Here is an 8,694-nt window from a genome sequence, read left to right on the forward strand (position 1 = left end):
TATGAAGCCAACACTTAATAAATATAAGACACTTGGGACTACTAGAAATATTTTAGATTTTTATTACAAAATGTTAGCAAATAATGCTGCTTTAAAAGGAATAAAGAAATAAAAGTGTATTGTAGTTATTTTTTAAAAACAATATAATTCAGCAGTTGTCCAGAACCATCGAGCTTCAGAGTCCAGTGTTTCGAAGACTTGGGCAGCAAGAAAGCACAGCGAGAATAAAAACCATGTTTCTGAAAGTTCTGCTGTTGGATTTCTTTTTTTGTTTTGTTGTTTGCAGATTTGTGTTATCCAAAACTTAAGAAATACTATTTTCTGAATGAAATTACCAAATAGCTATTGTACCTGAAGAGCATCATGAAAAGGTTTAAGTATTTGGAGTTTGAATCGTATTATATTTAAACAATCAAAACAGTTGAACAAGTCTGTGTGGGAGTCTGCCAGAGTCCAGCTCCGACCTGTCGAAGGGGTCTTAGGAAGGAGAGAGAGGAATGAGGAAATGATAGATAGAAAGAGACAATAAGAAAGACAGAGACTCAGGATAGCTTTGGGAGGGCCCTGGGTCAATACCCAGTCTTCTCGAGGTTTATTACAAAGGGCTTTTTATGCAATGCCATGAGACAAAAGACCTCCCCACTTTCAAGATCAAAGCACAACGTACCACCAAGTGTAGACCCTTCAGAACACCTGGTAACCACGCCCCTGGCAAAATCATTCCATTATGCAGCCCTTCTGGGTAAAGCAAGCTCAGGCTCAGACTCAAGAAGGTCTTACTAGGAAGCCTCTGTGGGCCTCCACAAGTCTGGGTTTAAAATTGTTCAGATTCATAGCTGGAAACATAGACCTTTGTAAGTTGTCATTTTAAGGACTTACGGGGCATAGATCTTATATGCAGCTTCTCCAGTAAGTCAGAACCTGAGTACATCAGTAAACTGAAAATACTCAGAATTCAGAGATAAAATCTACTCAGCCACTATCCACTGTGTCCCTTCCTATGGAAGTCACAACTCCAGAATTGCCACTGAGCCCAGAAAGAACCAGGCAGAATCCCCCGGGCCTAGGCAACACCACTCCAGCCTCCTGTGCTCCACAGTACCGAGCGTGCACCATTTCAATGATGTAAGACTGTGAGAACACTGGAGGTCAGAGTTTGAGAACAAACTTGTAAACTCTTAAGTCCAACTCTCAAAAGTGTCTAGTGAGACAACTTACCATTTATAATCGCACTTTGGTTTACATGATGCACTGTTTAAAACTATTCTGTAAAGAAATGGAATCACCAGGACACGAGACACCCAGAGCTCTGCGCCAGTACTTTTTGCTTCCAAAGCACACACACAGCATGCTCTGTTGGTAGATCAGCACCCTATGCTTTTAAAACCTCAGAGGAAACAGGGGTGAGATGACAGTACTTGGGAACAGGAATGACCACAGGTGGCACAAGGCAGGTAAGTGGTTTCACTGGTAAGGAAATGTTCTCATATCACACAAGGTCACAAGTTCTCTTCCAGGATAGTTCATTGAAAAAAACGCAAACTATATGAACCCCTTCCATTTTATTACTTTTGTCATGTTGCTTTGTCCTTGGTCAGAGAGAGCTAGATGGCTCAAAGAATTAAGTGTCAGTCCTTATACAGCTTGAAGGCTCAAGTTTTTAAGAGAGCCTGGAGGTGCTGAGAGATGGCTGAGCATTCAAGAGTGAGTACTGCCCTCGCAGAGAACCTGAATTTGGGTCCCAGTACGCATGCCAGGTGGCTCACAGTCACTTATAAACTCCAGGGGATCAGATGACTGGCATCTGCAGGCACACATGCACATAATTAGGCATAATAAGAATGCTTTGCTGAGCCGGGCGGTGGTGGCACACACCTTTAATCCCAGCACTCAGGAGGCAGGCGGATCTTTGTGAGTTCAAGGCCAGCCTGGTCTACAGAGCGAGATCCAGGAAAGGCGCAAAGCTACACAGAGAAACCCTGTCTCGAAAAACAAAACAACAACAACAAAAACTTTGCTGGACATGCCCCCATGTGTTACTAGCTGTGATTGTATCAACTGTCTGTTAATTAACTGGTGCCTGGACTGGTGGTTGACTTACAATTCATGTTCTGGTACCAGGGTGGGCTTCACTACACATCCATGGGTTCCTGAAACCAAATTAGGGTTCTTCTAAGAATCTTAAAACATGTGCTCTGCAAGCCTGAACTGGGTTACACAGACCCTGTCCTGAAGGAGAAGGAAGATGGGAGGAGAAAACAACCATGGTCTTTAGTCTACAGCACTGCACTTCTGTCTGTCATGGTCAGTGAGTTGCAGGCCGGCTCCTTGTCCCTCCTGACCCACCTGTGAGACTAGGCGCTCAGATCCCAGGTTCCTGTGCTCTGGGGAGTCCCCGGAGTCTCATATTTCCTCTTGTGCTCCTGTCTTCCTAGCTGCTGTTCTCCAAGGCTCATTCCCTCTAAAGTGGTTATAAACAAATACAGAGTTCCTCAACCCAGTCAGGGGTGGGTGGTCTAACTGTTGACTCAGGTGCTGTGTCTAAATTAGGAAGGAAGGTGTTCACTAATCTTTTCATTGAAATATCTGGTCAAAGATGGCTGTTAAGTCCTTTCCCTAGGGCGAAACTAACAGAAAGGGAGACTGCTGTTAGGCCTAGCTTTGCCTGTACTTGGTCTTGCTGGTAAAATATTGTCTTAAGCAAAACTGACCTTTTGTACAGTTCTACCTTAGGGGGAACCTGGACACCATGGCTGCTTTCAGAGTTTTCAAACCCTGGAAAAGTATTACTGTATTCAGGTGCACATGTGCGCGCGCTCTCTCTCTCTCTCTCTCTCTCTCTCTCTCTCTCTCTCTCTCTCTCTCTCTCTCTCTCTCTCTCTCTCTGTTGCACACACACACACCCCTTCTTGATGATTTCCTCATTCTATTAAAAGAAAAACTTAAAACTGGATATGTAGGTTTGTACGTAAGAGTGCAGTGCCCTCAGAGACCAGAAGAAGGCGTCAGGCCTCCTGGTGTTCGCAGGTGGTTATGAACTGCCTAGGGTGGCTGCTGAGAACCTAACTTCTGTCCTCAGGAAGAGCCAGAGTTGCTCTTAACCACTAAGCCATGTCACCAGCCAGACTGTATCATTTTTGTCCCATCTGTACCTGACTACAGTTTTCTCAGGATTTTATTGTTCTCTTGCTTGGAGAAATCTCTCCTTCCTCTACCCACAACCTAGCTGTAGGGAATTTCAATTTTTAACGAAGTACTGCATCCTGGAGTAGAGTACTCTGCAGCTGGGGCTTATTTGAAAGAACTTGGAGTGTGTCTCACCCTCAGACCAGAACCTGTAGGGCAGAGCTGAGACCAGACTCTCATCATTGGATTTGGGGCTACTGAGTTGTAGAAAGGCCACTGGTAAACTGCAGAGTTTGTGATACGTTCCTAGTTGGTTATTGTGTGAACAACCATATAAAGGAACAGGTGGGGTGCAGTAGGTGAAGGCCAAAGCACCACAGAGCCCAGCACATGGTGAGCGCTGGGCGGCCCTCCTTTGTAATGACCAGTTCCAAAATGTTTTGACTTTTAATAAAAACAACTCCAAAAACATTGAAGCTTCGCTGAAGTTGTTTAGGTTAGCAAGCAATACAGGGTTCGAACTAACTAGCTCTTACATAGTAAGTTACCGCATATTATTTGCGCTCTGCCACGGGGTGGTACCTTCATTGCATGGCACTTCATCTCCTGCTCCCTCAGCATCTGGCTGGTGATTCCTGACTGCCCTTCTTCATCCCATCATTCTTAGTTTGGTCACCCCGCCTATACTTCCTGCCTGGCTACTGACCAGTCAGCTGTCTATTATACCAATTTGAGTGACAAATCTTTACAGTGTACCAGAGGATTACCCCACATCAGTCTTCCATACCTCCCTGTCATAGGCCAAACCCAAGCCCATCTTTTTACCCCAGAAGCCCACAATGTGTCTGTCAGTGTAGACAGACTGAAGACCAGTGCTTCCAGCTCTCCACACTGTCCTCTCAACTCTGCACAAGCCCAGGAGTCTCAGAGACTCCTTCCTGGACCACCGCTGGAAGCAGAAGGAAAAGGCCATCTAAGATTATTAGTATGGTTGTTTCTCTTCAACCTCTTAAGAGCTCAAAAATGGATATTTGTTGTTTTTATGAACCTTGGAAAATACCTTAGGTTTAGTTTACTATGCTGCTGTTTGACCCCAGTTGTTGGAAAGGCCCCATTCATGGTTGTAAAGCCGGCTCTTCCCAGGTGGGCAAAAGAATACTGGCTGTGCCTTGCAAGCTGATCTTACAGGATCTTTAGCAGTGAAACAAAATGATTGCCCACTTGGGGTGAGCAAGGGTTCCGGCTCTAGGGGGAACCAGAACACCATGGCTGCTTTCAGAGCTCCAAACCTGAAAAAGTATTATTTCAGGTGCACACATGCTCTCTCTCCCTCCCCCCACTCCCCCCCCTCTCTCTCTCTCACACACACACACACCACTGTGCACACGCACACACACACAGCCTTTTTTGGGCTCTGAGCTGGGGACCAACTGATGTTGATGAGAAAGAACTAGCCAGGATTCTATAAATTTGGTTTCAAATCTACTCAGAAATTTCCCAAGGAGAAAGTAAGGGCTACTACTGGCTAGAAGTGAGAAAGTACCTTCTATCTTTAAGACAGGATCTCATGCAGCCCTGGCCAGCCTTGAACTCACTGTATGGCCGAGGGTGACCTTGAGCTCCCCATCATCCAGCTTTCAACTCTCAGGCACTGGGATTGCATATGTGCACTGCCATGATGGTTTCACGGGGTTCTGAAGATTAAACAACATCCCCAGCCCTCCCCACACCCCACACCCCACACCCCACACCTTCTGGGGCTTATTTGAGACAATTCCAACCCAAGCTGGCCTCCAAATGGACTTGACCCAAAGATAACCTTGACCACCACTCAATCTTCGACCCCTACCTCCCAAGTGCTAGGATTCCAAGGTGGCCTTTGCTATGCCTCTCTCTCCTCCTCTTCCTCTAGGAAAATAAGGGAGGTTAGTAGACAGAAACAAATAACATTTACACAGACAATCCAAGAACCGGAACATCAGCACTGAGACGACGGCCTCATTCACAGCCAGCAAGCCCCTCTTGCAGTATGCAAGCCCCATCTGGCAGGAGCTACCTGTTTATCTCAGTTCAGTCGGGGAGTGGGGGTGGGGGACCCAGTTCCCTCTATTGTGGCTCACATATCCTTCCAGTGGGCTAGGCAAAGGTATAGTGGAGAAGAAGGGAACTGTCCCATAGCGTCCGTCACAGTCAAGTCAACAATGAGAACAATTAACACATTACACACAAGACCAAGGGCACACGAAAAAACTTTGCCCCAACGAGACAACCAACAAAGCTCCAAGAACAATGACAGCCTGATGTGCTCTGGGGGGAGGGGGGAAGGTAACCCTCCAGGCTCAATAACACCAAAAACAATCCAGACTCAAGGATCTCTGTCCTTGATCATACAGACATTAGGGGGCTTCCACATCCCTGTCAGTCAGACATGCACCCTTTTTTTTTTCTTGGAAGAGAAGGAGAGAGTAAAGTAACAATGATCACAACAAAACATACAAAAAAAAAAAGAAAAAAGAAAAAAACAACCCCACAAAATGGCTCTGACAAATCCCCGGGACAAAATACAAAGTGGCACTTCCTCCCACCGTGGGGGAAGATACCCAAAGATGCTCCTAAACCAAATGGTCACCTCTGAGGTGGCCTTAGGGCTCTGGGACGTCTCCCTTCACCACCAGGTTCACTGTCCGGACACGTCTGCCCCAGTGAGAGCCTGCAAAGTACAAATTGATTGACCGGTACAAAACAAAAGTAATGACAGAGAGACACAGACAAGACAGAGAGCGCTCTTACCAGTAGATGTCAATAAACCTCTGGACCCTTGGGTGTCAGGCAGGGGGAGTTTGAGAGAAAATCCTCTGTAAGGGCTAGTAAATGTGAAACACGCCCATCTCCCTCTGCTTCCTTTAGAACATCTCTAATCACACCATAAAAACTAAAAAAGGCATCGGGGACGTTTTCCCCATCTCGGAGCATCTTATTAATATCTTTTCCTACTTTATTCCAAGTCAGAGGGTGAATGCCCAGGCCGTTAATAACCAGCCAGGGACATTTCTCCTCCACAAAACAAAAACATTTTATTAAATCTTTCTTTTTTACTCTTATTCCCCTCTCCCTGAGACTATCCTGCATCTATTTTATGAAGAGAGCTTCTTCAGTCAAAATTTTGCCCATGGCTTATAGGACAACAAGTCTTACCTCAAGGTAGCCCGCGTCGCACGAGTGATGCTGTCCGGGCGCCTCTACCAAAATATGTATGTCCGGCCGGACCTTCTTTCATCTGTTGTCTGATGGGGTCGCCGTGCCTCGGGCCCCGCGTTCGGGCGCCACTTGACCCGTCCAGCAGGTCAGGTTATTCGAGGGTCTCGAGGAGGGAACCACCTGAAAGCCAATGGGGCCGAGAGAAGGAGACCAGGCGCATAAAGAAAGACAGAGTCAGTCTGAGTCGCGTCAAGGTCTCGTTTATTGGCAGGGTGTTGCAGCTTATAAGCAGGATTTCAGGCAGGGAGGGGGAGCAGGGAGAGTGGAAAAATTTTCTTGAGAAGAAGTCAGGGTGGTCAGGGTAGAGTGTTTCTTTGGTCCCAGGCTTCTGCAGCTGGCTGATTACAGTTTATGCCAAGTGGTTTATCTATATGTACATTTGGTGGTTAGGCCAAGGACGCCCTGTTTTTGCAAGACTCTACTAAGCAGAAAAACTTAAGACATAACAGTCCTGGGTCAAACAGTCCTGGGTCAGACTCCAACAGTACCCCAGCTATCATTTTTAAGAAGTAAAAAACAAACCCCTTGTCTAGAAAGAAAGCAAAGCTTCCAGACATAAAGAAACAGGAATAAGATGTAAACCCGATAGTGGGGTGGAAGACACTAGACACAGGGCAGTCGCCCCAGGAACCTGGCCTGGCCTGGGCCCACAGCTTCCTGCTGTCTTGGGGGAGTGGCTGCAGTCTTCCCTTTGTTTTCAGGCTCTGGGAGAAATGAATCATCATTTCAGGGAAGTGAGGCCTGTGGTGATTCATGGGCAAGCTCACTGGCTGCCATGTAGGAGATAAACTCTTGGGGAGACCTGACTTACAATCTCCTCTCTGTTATCTATGAAGGACCTTGCCAAAATACTCTCTCTCTCTTTTTTTTTTTAATAGAGTATATTCATTGCACATAGCGCTGGGTTCCTAGGACGCTGTCATCCAAGTACACAGATTACTCCGATTACCTTCTCCTGACTGCTCTAGCCTCTGCCTCAGTCCCCTTTGTCCTGTAGACAGTCTTACTGTCTACGTACACGTCATGAAATCTAGATTCACGATATTTTTCTAAGCCTGGTTTCATTCATTCAGTACCATTATCTCCACTTGTGTCTGTTTTCCTGAAAACAATGTAATTTGTTTGCTGTGGTTGAATAGAGTTCCACTGTGTGTGTGTACCACATTTACCCATTCACCTGATGACAGACACAGGTTGGTTGCAGAGCTTAGCTATAGGAGGGCTACAGTAAACGTGGATGCTCCAGTGGCTCCGTGATGTGTTCACTTGGCGGTAGCCGGGTCATCTAGATGCCCTACTTTAGTTTTAAGGCATCTCTATGATGAGTTCCATAGTGGCTGGATTAGTTAGGTTCCCACCAGAAGCATATTGGGGGTCCCTTTGTCCACACCCTTCTGAGGGTCAGTCCTCACTTGTTTTCTTAATGTTTGTTGTTCTAATGGTGCTGGAATCTCAGCATAGTTTGAATTTGCATTTCTGAACACTTTTTCATGTTTCTTGGACATTTGCACCTCATCTTTTGAAAACTGACTGTTCATGAGCCCACTTATTGATTGGGCTTTTAAAAAAAGATTCTTTATGTGTTTGTTTTGTCTGCATGATATTTATGTGTACTACAGGATGCTGTGGCGGTCAGAAGAGGGTGACAGCTCTCCCTGAAACTGGCGCTCTGGTTGTAAACCTCCGTGTGGGTGCTGGGAACCGAACCTGAGTCCTCTGCAAGAGCCCAAGTGCCCTTAACCACTGAGCCGTTTCTCTAACCCCTTAATTAGGTTTTTTGATTTCTTGGCATTTTATCTTTTGGATTCCTTATGTGATATACATACTAATCTTGTCAGGTGTTTGGTTAGTACAGATTTCCTCCCATTGGACGGTGCTCATGCATGAGCCTCTCCCACTGAGAAGACAGTAATGAATGGATGCTCACTCAGCTACAGCAGCACCGAGGGAGTGGCTGGGTGGCAGAGGTAAAAACGGCTGTTGGCATTTGGAACTTTGAGAGAAGTTTTGATGAGGCGGTGTCTGTGTGTGGCAGGAGCGGCAGTTTGGGCACCGACTTGCACGCTATGGTAACTAGGAAGGGCCACACCCTCTACCTTCTGGACGCAACAAGAAGAGTCTGCCACTGAGTCCTTGGAGATCCAGGTGACTCCTGCCAAACCTTGGCGTTTTCACTGCTGTTGTTTACCTAGGCAAACTGTAACCCAGGAACCCACCTCGCGACCAGTGGAGCCAGTGTGTTCTGGAGGTACCGCAGTAGGAGGAAGGGAGGTCCAGAGCTCCGAGGAGCCTTGGTGACATACTGCCTAA

The sequence above is a fragment of the Peromyscus eremicus genome, chromosome 3 (assembly GCF_949786415.1).
Source record: "Peromyscus eremicus chromosome 3, PerEre_H2_v1, whole genome shotgun sequence".
Taxonomy (NCBI): domain Eukaryota; kingdom Metazoa; phylum Chordata; class Mammalia; order Rodentia; family Cricetidae; genus Peromyscus; species Peromyscus eremicus.